This window comes from Lepidochelys kempii, chromosome 1 (assembly GCF_965140265.1).
Source record: "Lepidochelys kempii isolate rLepKem1 chromosome 1, rLepKem1.hap2, whole genome shotgun sequence".
NCBI classification, from domain to species: domain Eukaryota; kingdom Metazoa; phylum Chordata; order Testudines; family Cheloniidae; genus Lepidochelys; species Lepidochelys kempii.
In genome coordinates, this window is record NC_133256.1 from 308,944,111 (window position 1) to 308,958,235 (window position 14,125).

General features: G+C 40.0%; 1 protein-coding gene across 23 annotated transcripts in view; it reads right to left on the reverse strand.

Moving 5' to 3' along the window:
• Positions 1 to 14,125, reverse strand: part of CADPS2 (calcium dependent secretion activator 2) — a 585,486-nt gene that overhangs the window by 460,438 nt on the left and 110,923 nt on the right. The window lies entirely within an intron of this gene.

Genomic DNA, 14,125 nt, shown 5'->3' on the forward strand with positions numbered 1-14,125 from the left:
AACCTGTTTCTCCACCTCTGCTGTGACACAATCTAAGAACATATTTCAGTATACATACATAACTTCTTACATAGTATCTGTACATACATTTCACAATGATATCAATGACTAGTATGACCCAAGTTTTCATTTAAGACCTCACATGACATTCTTTGGTGAACCTGAATGTACACACCAGAATCAGAATATTCTTGTAACCTCCTTGTCAGTTGGCATTAAGGGATATTTGGGTCACAATAGTCTTTCCTGAAGTGCTGAGTTTCGGTGCCATGTGGCTGGAGCCAGCTTGGGTCTAAGGTTCAGCAGGAGCCATTCTGGGCTATGAGGTTTAAGATGATGTACAGTGCACAGGGAGATCTTCCTCTTAGAGGAAGCCCTGGTGACCGGCCTACCCTTGGGACTTCCAGCTCTCTGCAGTCTGATGATGACACCATTGTTGCAGTCAGGATTGAAGTCAGAGCTCTCCATGTCAAAAGCCCACACTGATGCTCTTGGGTACAGAAGGCCCTTGTACAAGACAGCTTGGCTGGAAAGCTGGTCTTATTGATTTTGTCATTAGGAAGACCTGAAGTTGGGCCTCCCTGCCCTTCCTAGCTCTGGGTTGAAGGATTTACAAGTCGCACATTTCCTCAGTATGTGCATCTCTTCCAGACAATAGAGACACAAAGTGTTCACCTGAAACTCAGTTAACTCCCTCACACAAGGGGCAGTGTTTAAACCTGAGTGAAACAGGAAACACCATAGCAAACAACCAATAAAGGCTATAACAGGCAACCGAACCAATGACTATTCAACTACTAACACTAAATATGTAGCTTTGCAGCTATCTGGAAGGCTGGTGGTATCTTGGATTCTGTCTCTAAGCTGTGAGGTGGTGAGAAGAACTGAATGGCAGTGGGTTCAGTTCACGCTTATATGCCCTCAGAACAGAACACAAAGCCTGGAGAGCAAACACACACCCTATTAGTTCTGCTGGCCAAAAACTCTGATCTCCACCACCTGAGGCGCATGCATGCTATCAGTGGAATGGGCACATAAACAATCACTCAAAGGACAAAGTAGAATGATGATGGTCCTCCTTCCTCCCCAATAGTTTTGGGGGTTTTTAGGATCATCTAGACTCAAAATGAAGAGTATGAGATAGATGTGAGTATATTACCATACATGTCAAAGCTCTTTGAAGAATTATTTCAAATCTGCAAACTCCACCTTCCCGTTGGGAGTGGGGGGAAGCGGGGGGGGGGGGAGTGTGGCGTTGAGAGCTACCACCATTTTTAATATTGCCAAAATTCTTGTTGAGCAAGATGAATATTTATTCCTCCTCCCTCTGCCTTTTCTGTGAGGAAGGGAATGATGTGGCCTTTGGCCATCCAGTGCTTCAGAATTATAATCTTTTCTGAGTTTGTTCAGTGCCTAGCACAATGGGGTTCCAATCAATGGGGTTCCAATCCATGATGAGGGCTCCTAGGTGGAACATTAATACAATTAATAATAAAAAGTCAATCAGTACCTAGAATATTTCTGAAGCCTTCAGTATTTCTGCCCCAGTGATATTTTGTTAATATATTCCCATATCAACATTGTGCTGGTTAAAATACAAGCTTATCAACTTTAATTGTCCAGAAAAATATTTACTACAAATAAGTGTGCGTATTCCTAGTCTCTCAGTGCAAATTGTTAACAGTGCAAAACCAAAGTCCAGATAAACGGTTTTCTGGGGGGAAAAATCCACAACAAAACAGCAGGGGATAAGTAGAAAAATAATTTAAAACATGAAGATTAAGTCCATTGATGCATAACATTTTGAGCCATTCTTTGGTTTGTAACTGGTGTATTCTGATTAGAAGACAAGCAGAATTAATGTCATGAATAAGTGAGCAATTTATTCTATTGCTTACGAAGTAGTAAAGTATCTGACTACGCAAATTAATTACTTCCACACTATCGTGTCCGATTTGTGAGAGACTTCCAAATTCTGCCAGGGCAAGTACCTGTACAAAAGGTGAAAAATAACAATTTAAACTACAAGCATTCGGAGAAATTGTTCATTTCATTCAGTAAGCAAGTTCTCCTGCTCTCTTCCAACCAGAACACATCACTTGCAAATCCAGGGATAGATAAAGTTATAGTGTAATAATGGGTTTATTTCAGCCACTGCATTTAAAAGTTTGAAATAAGTTTGTTACAATTATACCCATAATATGGATAAAGCAGCTGTATAACATTCTCAGTCAATTTAACAATGATAATAGAAAAACACCAATGCCAGAACAGACTCAACAGATTTAATAGCCTAGTGATCATACTCTGCACTACCATATAGCAAATTGATTTTGATTCTCCAGCCTGATCTCCGAATATCTTGGATCATCATGCATTTGAGTTAAGGTAGGATATTCAGCCCATGAAAGCAGAAAAGAGTCCAGTTATCCTTAGCCAGTTATGATGTGTGGAATATACAGGGAAATTCAGAGTTAACACCATTCCACAGAAAGACTCCATGAACAATGCAACAACAAGGTAAGAGCAACTAGAAGTGAAGTTATACATAAATACTATGAGTTACTTGTTCTGTAGTCATAAATGTATCTAAGATTCAATCTCATGACTTTTCTCTGAATATTCTTTACCAAGTTGCCAAATTATATTATCTAAAGGAATAGAAAGAAAAAAAATCAATACAATCTGTACTAAAATATTATTGAAACTTAGTAATGGAAAGAAGAGGAAGGAAATTTGAAGATAAATAATTTTAGAAGTCCATCCCCTCTCTCTTGCTTGCTCATTAAGTTTGCAAAATCAAACACCCAAAATTTAGGAAGTGCCAGAATTAAGCTTGCCTGTGCAAAAGCAGGAGCAACACTGAAAAGCATCTCCCTACTTTCAGTTTTGCTGCCCAGTGGCCCACAGCACTAGGGGCACCAGTTGTAGGAAAAGTCCTGCTCAGCCCCTGCAGCTCTAGGCTGAAGCATGCTCAGAATCCTTAAACAATTTAGTTACCAAACAACTAGTTTAGCTACCAACTCTAACCTGCCCCTAGTGAGCTGGTGTGATCTGCATATAACTTGATTAAACTGACCACTAGTTCTTATTATCCTTAACGGGGCATTCACTCTGCTACATGCCATCTCTACTGAGCACTCTCCAGCCCAGTGTGGAGCAAAACTTTTCCTGCAATTACTCTTCTTGGCTGATGGAGGCTGCTATGGTACCAGAAAATGGAACTGAAAGTAAAGAGAAAGGAAACTCTCCTCCAGAACATGGAATTGAACGCAGGAGTCTTGGTGAATTGTCTGTTCCCCTGTTGTCCACAAGGGATTGTATAAGCCAGTGGCATGTGAGGAAACAAAATGGTTTTATGTGAGGGAATTTGTAGTTTTTTGGTTTAATTTTTTAAACACTGAAGAAACTACATTACACTACGGTATAAGAACATTATTAAGATTGCAAAGTCAATCACTCAAAAGTTAAAGAATGCCAGAATGAATACTGCCTGTGCAACCTTAATTCAGCCTCCTCTGCATATGCATTGTGGTATGGTCTGTTATTACAGGATCATGTACTTCTGTCCCACAGGCCCCTCCCTCATTCAGTGCACAGCATGTCAGTGAGGATTCAGGGTTTTGGGTAATGAAGAAGGGTGTTGCCTTTAGGACCCTTGCCTTACTTACTGCAGTAGTTGGAAGGTGTGTGACGAATAAGTCAAGGGAGTGCAGGAAGAAAAAGGGTGGTCTTGTGATTAAGGTAGAGGAAATCCCCATTGTAGTCCTGGATTCTACCCCTGCTCTGCCAAATCACTTAAACCAAATTTTCCCCAGGTGACTACTGTGAGCTCCTGGATTTTCTGGATTACCAACATAAGAGCTGTAGATGTGCTGAGCACTCACAACAGCAACCTCAACCAATGGGAATTATCTGAACATATGACGTGCTATAAAAATGCTAAGTACTCTGAAAAAAGTCCAGAATCCTCTATTCAGTGGACACACAGTAAATAAAGCCTGGGGGCACATACTGAAAGATGAGGATAAAAACCATTATTAAGTAGCTGCTCAGTGTGCACTATCCATCCTGTGCACTGAATGAGGCAGGCATCCTCTGGGAATAATACATGATCACGTCATAAAAGACTAACATAATGCATTATACCAGGGGCTTAAACTGAAGTCGCACAGGTAACCATAATTCTAGTATTTCCTAATGTTTGAGTTCTTGACTTTGTAACCTTAACGATCTTTTAATATAGGGTTTTTATGCAATATGATCCAATATTAATTAAAAAGGAAGGAAGGAAAGATGTAAGGAAGAAATGGAACTAACATGTACATCTGCAATTATCCTCATCACTTGGAGTCAAAGTTGTCTCCCCCCCCCCCCCCCCCGCACACACAGACACACACACTTAAAAAAAAAAAGTCTACTCTTCAGAGCAAACTCTCTCTTATTATGTGTTGATACAATCCTGAAGCCTGACTGCACCCTTTTGGCTCCTAAACTACTGAAGTAAAATGTTAGAAATAAAACAAACAGTAATCAAGTCTAAGAAAAAGAAAATGATTGCTAGAAAATATGATTCTAATAAATTGCAATAAACGGTGTCAAGTTTACTTGCACTGGCAATTTTAAAGAATAATTCTTATAACACAAAATTCACCCTTGTCCAGTGGGTCAGCATGACTTGTGTACTACTTAAACACACCTATGTCATATCTCTCTCTCTCTCACACACACACACGCACACACACTGCAGTAGGTGTTCAATGTCTCACTGGGTGTACATTTATTTGAAAAAACTTGAAATTTTATGCTTAGATACAACAATTTTGTATGATCAAATAGCAATAAATTAGTGCACTTGGACAATTTGAGACAAAATTTCTAAGCTTTCTGGTATCAAAAGAATATACACCTAAAGTTAACAATACAATGGTCAAAAACAATTGTGCTCAATAATTGATATTCAAGACCAAATTCAGACTTTACACAAACAGATGCAACTCTAGTGATGTTCCACCAATTCTGAATTTGACTCCAAGCCTTAACACAATAGAATGACTGAGTTATTTCATAATGGTAAATTTAAAAAAAAAATATTAACAAGATCATCTCTAAGTTCCAACATATTAAACTCTGGTAATTTAGTACTGAATCTTTTAAACAAACCACCTCATACACCTAGAGGAAAACTCACATTTTCCAGTAATTCCTTGCAGAGTTTAGTTTCATGATTACACAGAAATTTTAGAGTAAGTTCTGACAAACATTTCCCATTAAATTTCCTTGCATTCTTGCTGCCAGAGAATGTAAAATTAATACATACATTCTCCTTTTTGTGCACACAAAAGAAGAGATCAACTCAAATGATCAGTTTCGTAAGACTGATAATATAGATTTCTTCACCTTGTTGGGAAAAAAATTAATGGAACTGCGGTATTCAATTTTCAGACTTGTAATGATTTTGTCCACACACGTGGTAAATCAGTTAATAGTTTAATTCAAGCCATCAACCTTTTTCGCTTTAAGATTTTTCAGCATATCTATACAAATTCCTATAATGAATTATAAAAACCTTTGCTGTCATTTATTTTACTGCATCTGTTATAGATTTTTTACTAGACAGTTACAAAGACTAAAATCACCCAGCTTATACATAGATTAATGGATTTTAAGGCCTTAAGGGACCACTGTTATCATCTAGTCTGACCTTTTGATAATACATGCCATAAAATATCACCAAGTGATTCTTGGCATCAAGCTCATAACTTCTGTTTGAGATAGAGCATAGCTTTTAGAAAGATATCTAATCTTAAAACACTTCAAGTGATAGAGAATCTACCCTAGGTAAATTATTCCCAAGGTTATTTATCTTCCATGTTAAAAATAATTGCACTTTATTTCTAGTCTGAATTTGTCTAGCTTCAGCTTCCAACTACTGCATCTTATTATAACTTCTGATAAATTAAAGAGCCTTTTACTATCAGAAATCTCTACCCCATTTTAGGAACTTGTATACAGATCAAGCCACCTCTTAATTTTCTCTTGAATAAACTAAATATACTGTACTTTTTCAGGCTCATTATAAGCCAAGTTTCCCAGATCTTTAATCATTCTTGTAGCTCTTCTCTGAATCCTTTTCAATCTGTCACCATCCTTTTTGGAAGTGTGGATATCAGAAAGGGACATGCTATATTCCACTATGGACATTATAAGAGGACACATTATTCCAATAAATAGCCTCACTAATGCCAGGGAAAGAAAAAACACCACTTATCTATTCCTACTAGATAGTCCCCTGCTTATACATCCAAGGATCACATTAGCCCTCTTAGCTACAGCATCACATTGTTGTTTTACTACCATTAACATTTAGGGCTCCAGACTTCAAAAAATAGCAAAAGGCTATTTTAAAGGAATATAAACAAAAAATCAGCCAGTACAAACTCTGCCTTTTAAAAATTCTTAGCTACTGCTAAGGACATTCCGGGTCATTTGTTTTTACATCTGTCCAGGCAATATTTGAAAATATCATTAATAATACAAACCTGTGGTTGTAGTAAACCTTGAATCTCTACAACATCTACAGTAGTTCTTACTGCAATCCAGAACTTCTGAATAACCAGTTAGTTCCAGAAAATATGACTCAAGTCACCAGTCTCAATGTCACATTTCAGACATTCTTGTCACCTATTTATGTATTCTTTCTGAGATTAAATACAACCAAGAGTAAAAAACTACTCCTGCGCAGAACGCTAGCACAAGGCTTATATGAATCACTTAAGTTTTCAAAATATAGCTTAAGTGGTGCATATAGGTCTTGTGCTGGACCTCTGAATACAGGTCTTATGCTAGATGCTTTCCAACCACCACGTCTCAAGTTTAAGAGCGTGAATCTGTGCCTACTGTTTTACTGAGCTGGCTTTTGTCTGAACTAATTGGACTAAAATATGCAAAGGAATACTGTATTTCAATAATCACTTTCCCACTTAAATTTTACTCTTAGTGTGTCCAATATAATTACTCATAATAAATTGCCATATGATTGATTTTTACTTCTTATCTAAAATCACCAACTGATGTTCTAAGCAGACTAGAATCTGGACTCAATGAATGTAATGGAATTTTCCATAAAAATTCTACTATAGCCCTGAGAGTAAGCGCGCGTGCACAAACACACACTTTTTTTCTATCCAACGATATATTAAGGGTGGAAGTGACAAAATCAGATCAGGCTTCTAATAAAGCCCTGGATACAATTTTAATTATGCAGAGACCAAGACACAAAGATTCACAATTACATAGAACAGGGTTAGAAGAAAGGTGAAAACAAAGGTAGATTAGTATGATAAATAAAATGAAAAATTGAGTTAATGCATTTCCTAGAAATCCCTAAAAGCATTTACATATGCTGGGCTGTGGCACTTGACCCAGGTAATGGACTAGGCCAATCTCTAACTAGAAAAGAACCAAAGGGCCTCCAGAAGAGTCCCTAGCTGTCCATTATATGCACCCTCCACCCTGCAAAAGTCCCTATTCAAAACGCTGCCACAGCAAACCGCAGATCTTGATAACAACAAGGTGTGTCAGCACTGTGCTAATTATGAAACTGTCTTTCCATTATCTCCTTATAAGGCTTTATTAATAATGCTTGAGTGGTGAAAAATAACTAATAAGGAAATGCTTGGATTTGGACCTATATAAAACTGGTATTATAGGGGCAGGGCAGAGAGAGACCAGGGTGGCACCTGTGTGTGACCATCTCTGTCTCCCTCTCCCTGCAAGCTTGTATTCAATAAAGGCCTCAGACTGTTTGAACCAAACAGATGGTGTGACTCGTTTTCCACAACAATTTGGGGACTCGTCCGGCATCCACCATATACCATCCATGACTAGAGGACTGCAGGCCATCTCCCTCCGAACCCAAGGTGCCATGTGAAAGGTAAGACACCTTTTTAAATCTCTATATTGGGTTTTCGGTGGAGAACTGACTGTAGGCTCTGGAATTGGGTGAGTTGCGTGCTGGATCTGAACTTTATTGTCAAACAGCTCTGTGCCAGTGTGAAAGCAAGAGTCACAGAAAGACGCCCAGAGCCCTCTAAGAAAAGGAGTACTTGTGGCACCTTAGAGACTAACCAATTTATTTGAGCATGAGCTTTCGTGAGCTACAGCTCACTTCATCGGATGCATACCAGAGGTGTCTCTAAGGCAAGCTCTGTGGCCCCAATGGAGAAGGGCGGTAAAAGCCCTTGCCAAGACGGGCCATTTCTGCATGGCTTGACCGGCAAAATGGGCCCCGTCTGAGGCAAGGAATGCGTATCCCTATTTTGTGTCCTTGGACAACCCTAATTCTTTTGGCCATTGACTGATCCTACATCTCGCCTGAGGCAATAGAGTATGCGGCTCTAGCCAACGCTCTTTGCTAAAGGGGGTTGTGGGGAAGGTCATAGGCTAGGACCACTGACTGGTCTTGCATCTCACCTGATGCGATAGAGTATGCGGCACTAGCTGATGCTCTTTGCTGAAGGAGGTTGTGAGAGGGTCGTAGACATCCTCTGTACATCTTCCTTGTACAAATGTGTTTCCCTCAACTTCTTTCCTCTGGTTTCCGCTTTACTGCCTAAGGATGGTCTGATGAGCCACTGACCGATCCGATCACCTCACCTGAAGCGACAGAGTATGCAGTGCCATTCTCTCGGAGACTAGCCGACGCTCTTTGCTGAAAGGGGGCTGTAGGAACCCAGCTTGCCACAAACTAAAACCTGATGTAGACAAGCTCTGAGTTTAACAGATGCAGGGTCTGATTACAGTGCTATTGTTTGCAACAAGACAGTGTTTGTTTGCAACAAGAGTCCTTCCTTACTTTCATTTTTTTTCATTGTGCACTGCCACGACATTGTCACGTTGTTCCTAAAGACCTCATCCAACTTCCTTTTTGTCTGTCTGTTAATCATCCCATGTGAGTGAAGCTTTACCCTAAGATATGCACAGTGTCTTCAGATACTCCAGTGCAAGCAGCTGTCTTATGTAGGTCTTGTGTTTCCACTTTTTTTTTTTAAACTAGCCACTCACAGTGCTATTGCCCCGGCAATGACACTATAAGTGCCTAATTTAAAAAAAAGTGGAAACACATGACCTACACAAGATAGAATGACTTCTCTGGCCTAAATGTAATCCATTTTGAATGCAATGAATGCCAAGTTAACTCCAAAGCGTGCAGACTAATCAAAAGAGGCAGGGCCGGCTCTCGGCACCAGCAAACCAAGCACATGCTTGGGGCGGCACTTTTCAAGGGGCGGCGTTCTGGCCTTTTTTTTTTTTTTTTTTTTTTTTTGTGCTTGGGGCGGCAAAAAACCTAGAGCTGGCCCGGAAAGGAGGCAGAGCAGACCCTGTAAAGCAAGGCAACATTGAAAATCTCCCTACAGCTGCCATAAAAGCACTGAATGACTTTGTTGAATGGGAGCATCTACATGATGGCGATAGACTAGAAGATGATGAAGTACAGCGGTATTCACCACAGACAGCTACAATGGAAAATGAACAGGATACATTGAACTAACTGGTGGAAGGAACACAGCGCTGGCCATGTTGGCTAGAAGTGTGCTATGTATGCCTGCCAGCAGCAAGAGGAACTTCAGTGTGTCTTAAAGCAGTGCTTCTCAAACTATCTGATGTGGCAGACCGGCAATTTTTTTTCCAATGTGCCAGGGACTGGTACCATATTATTATCATATTCGCATAGGCACATAGCACATCAGATCAGAAAAACTAACATTCTTCACTATATTAATTGGAATGGGAGTGTGGCGTACTCGCGGAGATGTTCCCATTTAAATACATTGAAGACTGACTGAAAGGCTGTGCATCTGGTATAAAATGACTTATTAGTTTACAATCCAAGAAAATATTATTTGAACATTTGTAGTCATATTAATTTCTATCGGAAACAATATAATGAATATAATAAGAGTTGGCAGACTTTTAGGAGGCTTATCTGCTGCCACCTGACAACCTGCTGCAGTGTCTTTTTCCTCCACCAGCTCTGCTGATCAGTGCAGATGCTGTCAAATTTCACGGAACACCACCAACAATAATAATTAATCCTCCTCTCCCCAAACCTGCGCTAAACTGTCTTCCAACATCAAGGGGCTACCTTTGGGGGATGGGGGGGAGAGGGGGTGGCAGCCAAATCCAAGAAATTGCCAGAGATTAATGAGTCTTCTCCTTATTACTGTGTCCGTGGGCTTTGTCTGCTCGGGGCTGGGCAGGGAGCAGCGTGAATGGATGGCACAACGTGCCGGAAACACACACACACACACGCTGCAGCTCGAGCAGCGCCTCTCCCTCTCCGCGGCATAAGGGTGTGGGGGGGCGACCCGGCCAATGGCAACGACCGCGGCAGAGTCGCTGGCAGCTGCTGTGGCAGCAGCCAGGGTTGAGCCAGCATGAGCCGGAGCAGTGCACGGGGAGCAGAGCAGAGCCAGCGCGAGCAGAATGCGCTGCCTCAGGTCCCAGGCACTGCGGACTGTCAGCCGATGGACACCACTTTGAATAGCATTGTCTTAAAGGATGATTGCCCAGTGGAGGCCTGTCCTCAAGCCATCAACCAGTGACTCTGTTCTTTTCTTAAATGATATTTTGTAGAACAGCTTTTTTATTAATGATTTTGGCTTCTGTTAAGAGGGATTTAATAATTTTACCTATCCAGTTTAACTTGACTAAGGCTAAAATTATATTTATCACAGATCAGTAAAGACTTTTTGGATTACATATTATTGAAAGAAGATAGACACTGCATGATCTCTGGAAATCATATAGTTATTAAAGGCTGCTGTCTTAGTTTAATATTTATGTTGACCATTCACTTTGCTGTTTGAATGTTAAATTAATCTCAATTTTTAATAAATGAGGAGTCTTGGGGACTGTTCACATACTTTTTTTTTAACCTCAGTAAATATAAAGCTGAAGAAGAAAAAACCTGAGATGACTTATCAGGATATATTTTCCATTGTCTTTGCTTATATCCATAGTCTGTACTGTTTTTGTTTTTTTTTCTATGGAAGGCAGTTTCTAAAGGCTAAGAAATTTGCTCATTATAGTTAAGATATGCCTTGGGGAAGGCCTTTCTTCTTGGAGTTGGAAGCCAAGAGGATAATATTGCTTACTGTGGGCAACCCCATTATGATAGCACAGCTAATGAGAGTATCCCCTGACCATATCGTAATTATAATCTCAGTCTAGCTATCACAAGTGTGTTGCCACTCAGACCAGAAAGTGCACATTACTGGGGTTGTTCAGAATGTGCCTTTCAGCTTGTCTACACAAACCACCAGCTTGCGGCAAGCTGGGATGGGGTGTGAATCTCCCCACACTAACCTGCTGCAGACTAACTGTCCACATTGACCCTGTTGGTGCTCATTAACTGTTCCTTAATGCACTTTGATATAGTCTTTTTTGAAATAGGACTAGATCAAAGCACATTTATGAACTGTTAGTGTCCACGTGAACAGGGTGCTCAAGGACAGTTAGTCTACCACAGACTAATGCGGGGTAGATTCACCCCCATCTTGCAATGAATCAATTGTTTGTGTAGACAAGCCCTTAATTTGAACCATATATGTTTAGGATTATTTTATTTGGGGAGCTTTTCAGAGGAGGTCAAGTATGAAACAGCTCCACACCCTCAGAATTGGGTGTAATCTACTGGGGTTCATGCCGGGCTTCAAAATTAGGTCCAAGACCACCTCTAGAGGGAAGTCATTTGAAATTCCAACGTTTGAGAAAGAGCATTGTGTACAAATGTTCCAGCTATCCTACCAGAGCTAAGAGAGGATACTAAGTAACACAGCTGAAAAACTGAGATCTTCCACTCCATACATGGCCTTATTTTTATTAGGCCATGATCCTCATTATATTAAACTGAGTTTTGGAAAGGGCAGAGTAGCTTCTATATGAGTCAATATAGTCTGAACAACAAGTAAGTTTAATCAACTGTCAAGATTTTCTAATTAGGTATTTGTATCATGATCCCCATTCAGGTAAGTTAGCACCTTAGTAAGTTAAAAAGCAATTCAGACATATAACATATTCTTGACTTTTGTTCTCTTCCTTCATCTCAGAAAAGGCTTTTAGTGAATTTTTTTCTTTAAATATTGTGCAGCGTGTGAAGACTTTGTCAAAGCAGCTCTGCATTAGTCTTAAAGGAGTTCAGATTCATGCTTGCTCTGCATTCTTGCAGATGCTAATTCCACAGTCATCAGTCAGCCACCCAAAAAGCCTCATCTCTGGCATACACAAGCCATATTTTGGAAGCAGACAATTCTAGTGTTCCTCAAGAGCATAGCTGTCATAAGTGAAAGAGGTCGAGAAAAGAAAAGTCTTCCAAGAGATCAAAAATGCCAGAAATTTATGGATGCATGCAATTGTTTCCCACTTTTGAGGATGCAATTATTCTAGTTGCTAGCTGAACACCAAAAATGTCTAGATGAGAAAGAATCCTTAAAATGAACAATTCTCTCCCTTGATTTTATCATTGCAGTTTTAGCACCAGAAATCTGTCAGTCCATCATGACTCTCTTTCTGGCCACCACTAAGCTAGAGAGACTGATTTAATGCCACAGGGAAGTAGAAGACTAGACAGTCCATGTCTAATGCTTTTCAGTACTAATTCTTCTTAATCTGCTGCCTTCTATTTGGGGTTCTATGTTGGTGTATTCTTCTGGTTCTTTTCTTACCCAAATACTCCTTCACTATTTTCTTCTGGGGCTCCTTATGTCAGAGGTTCTCAGACTTTTGTACTAGTGACGCCTTTCACGCAGCAAGCCTCTGAGTGCGACCCCCCTTACACATAAAAAACACTTTTTTATATATTTAACACCATTATAAATGCTTGGAGCAAAGCGGGGTTTGGGGTGGAGGCTCATGACCCCCCCATGTAATAACCTTGCGACCCCCTGAGGGGTCCCAACCCCCAGTTTGAGAACCCCTGCCTTATCTTAACACTTTGAACATAAGAGCTGAACAAATGGTAAAAACTGTACTATTAAATCACCCTGCTATTGGGTGATTGGATCATCAATCACTTACACACAATTGCTCCTAAATCTTGCCTCCTACTCCTCACTTCTCCATCTATCCAGTATCATATCTACTTTTTAGTTGCCTCAAATGCCTCCCCTTACCTATTTGCCTACCACCGTTAACAACGTTTCAGGCTTCCCAATATCCACCTTGTCAACCAGGCTTCTAACCTTGATAACTATGGCCTTCCCCAACCTCTTCACAAATGCGGGCTCTTTCTGTCTCTCCACTGCTAACACACTTTCTTCTCCATGACTTGGTGCAAAGGAGAACCTCTCACCCTGAATCCTGACACACTTCCCAAGCTTTGGAGACAAGCTGCTTAATCTAAATTTGTTGTTCAGCACAAAATGTAACAATCCATAACACTATTAGCAGATATAATTCTTTCTGCATCAAGAAATGTCTTTGCCCAATAAATGAAGTACATCAGTAGGAAATAAGAAGGAATAATATGCTAAAAGAAAATGAGAGTAATCTGAAAAAGAACAAAGCAATACAGTGAAATTAGGAAGCAAACAACTCTAAAGAAATAACTAAATCAAGTTTAAATGTGCAGCCTTGATGATATGCTGAACAAATTTGAGTTTTTTTGTTATATAGATAAACGCTGTATTCACAGTGGCTGCTTTCTTCACAGTGTAAGGAATATATTCCCCAGTTACGTGTTACCTATGATATCAGAGGGACATTTTTATCTTCCCCAGAAAAGGGCATCTCCCTTAAGCAATTATAGAGCACATGTGAAAACTGGTGCTGGCGGTGTTAACCACACAGAATCCCTTGGAAGTCACAAGCTGAATTCAAGGGACTTGGCATAGCTGCGTTGGCAGCATTATTCCTTCTCGAAGAAAAAAAGAGCAGTCTGTCCCTAAGATATTCTCTATTGTCCCTAAAAATTTAAAAGGCTAGGGGACATGTATCTCAAGATGGTAATTTACAGCTGAAACCTTGATTAAAAGGGAGTAATTTAGACATATGGCGATAAAGATAGCAGTACCCAGTTTTATCAACCATTGCCAGAAAGATTTTTTAGCACCAGGGTTTTTTT